Source organism: Condylura cristata, unplaced genomic scaffold, assembly GCF_000260355.1.
Source record: "Condylura cristata isolate star-nosed mole 26May11 unplaced genomic scaffold, ConCri1.0 scaffold00025, whole genome shotgun sequence".
NCBI classification, from domain to species: domain Eukaryota; kingdom Metazoa; phylum Chordata; class Mammalia; order Eulipotyphla; family Talpidae; genus Condylura; species Condylura cristata.
Window position 1 is genome coordinate 19816867 of NW_004567126.1, and position 2208 is coordinate 19819074.

General features: G+C 34.6%; 1 protein-coding gene across 1 annotated transcript in view; it reads left to right on the plus strand.

Annotated features, from left to right (window-relative positions):
* Positions 1-2204, plus strand: part of MPZL2 (myelin protein zero-like 2) — a 10578-nt gene extending 8374 nt beyond the window's left edge. The window contains exon 6 of the mRNA XM_004689214.2: positions 514-2204. The gene's annotated coding sequence lies outside the window, so the exon portion shown is untranslated. The remainder of the gene's footprint in view (positions 1-513) is intronic.
* Positions 2205-2208: the final 4 nt, after the last annotated feature.

Sequence of the window (2208 nt, forward strand, 5' to 3'; positions counted from 1 at the left end):
CATAAATAAATAAAAATAAATCTTAAAAAAAGGGCAAAGGCTAAGAATTAAGGACATAGACTTTAAGAACTATGTAATAAGGATCAAAATACTTTTATTTATTTTTAATGCATACAACAAGAACTGGCGTAAAGGCCAGAGGTGCAGGACAGGAGGGGGTGGTGGTGAGAGGATTCACCAAAACAAAGTGTGGTGCAGAACAGACAGAACTACTGAAATACACTGCTGAGGGGAGCAGTGGGTGAGACAGGAGAGGGCTGCTGGTCATGTGGGTCACTCCCCTGGCCAGTGCTGCAATAACTGCAGATAGTGTCCCAGTGCTGAGTTTAACCCCTTGTGCCACCAGGGAGGCACCATAAATTCTTTTAAAGATTAAATTAGGGGGAGAACAAATACATTTAAGAATTTTTTTTCACAAGAAACTAGTCCTAGTAATATGTTCATAATGCCAGGTACTCCTGTCACACCCTTCCCAAATGCATTATCCATTTAAACTTTTGTTTTGTATTTCAGGAAGTCTGAAGATTTCCAAGAATAAGAATCCTAGGATACTCTGAAGTTAATGGAAGCTTTTCTTTGACTTTTCTAGTTGGGGCCGGTCTTCCAACCAGCTCTGCAGTAGATAACAACCCAACTGAGCAAGATCCCTCTGAGCCAGCGACCCCTCTGGTCTCTTTGAGCAGATAATAGCACACACAGTCCCACATTAAGGTTTTATTTAATTTCAGAGTGTAACTATTTCTCAAATGTTCATTGACTTTATATACAAAGAAACTACATTTCTGCCCTTGGATATGATGTGTATACAGATGTTGGCACCAAGTGGGATAAAAATCAACTTCTTGTCATATTTCATTTTTTTAGAGCAGCATTTTTGCTACTAAAGTTCATGTATTTACTCTTTCCTTCTCACATTCCTGTTCAATAAGTGAGCTAATTCTTCCAGCTGTTTTTAATTTATTAACAGAAAATTCTATATTCAAACTGTTAAGCAACAGTTTGATTTTTATGGCTCTTCTTAAATATGGGATATTATCATTTTATTGAATTTCTTTCGCTATCCCAGTTTTTTTTTTTCCTGTCAAATGACAAAGTTTACAATAACACAAGTATAAATCACAAAGTCGAAAAGGCTAGATAAAGGCTAACAGATTGACAAATGCCACCTCTGCCAGTATGGTCTGTCACCTTTTTTTCTGTGTTACTTAAAAAAATCTGCTGTGAGGATCTTTCAGTAATCTATAACAGCAACAGAGCTAAGTTTATGCTCTGAGACTACTATACTTGTCAACTGGAAACATTAAACAGTTAAATATGAAGATTGTGAAATAGACTAGTACAACTTTGAAAATATAGGGTTGGTGAGAAAAATCAACCCTAAATATTGATAATTGTGTACAGTGCTATACAGAGCTCTGAGAACTGAAAGAAATTATTTAAATTGCCTCTCTCTCTCTGTTTTAATTCACTGCTGGAGGATTTGGTGTGGAACAAAAAAAGCCAGACTAACAAAATGAAACACACTTCTTTTTTCCTTATGCGTAGATAACACAAACTTAAACGTGGGCGACAGCCCGTTACTCTTCAGTGTGACTCTTCAGTGTCTTTCCAAACTCAAGCTGCAGCAGCAATCATTCAAATGATAGAAAACATTTAAAAGTGTAGAGCCCTCAAAAATCTCTACAGTTTTCACTGGCTGAGCTGAACATGTTTTTAAAAACTGGGGTTATCAAATAGGTTATTTGTACTTAAAAGTACTGAACTTTAACAATTACCCAAAACATAAAAAAAGCTATAATTTACAATATAAATCTTGATTCTGAAACATGTTTCATACCTGAATCATTTAGCTTTTTTATACTGTCTAAAAAAGTAAAACTTCAATACCCAACTTAGGAACTAAAAATTAAAAATCCATATTTTTAATTCACATTTTCTACTTTTTTCATAATTCAACTTTTGAAAATGTAATCACTGGCTATTTTTTCAATCAGTTGGCTTGGGCAATGTTCCATAGTGTAATGAAGTAGTTTAAAACTCATGGAATTTCCTTCCAGAAAAACTTGTAGTGCTGCATCTTGGCTAAATGTTTCAGGGTTAGTAGGACTCTCCGTTCAATGTCTTCTTCCTAAAGAAAATTTTTGTATTGTAATTTATTTTTTATTGTGCCTTAAAAACCTATGTAAATAAACTTTAGTAGTAAAGAAT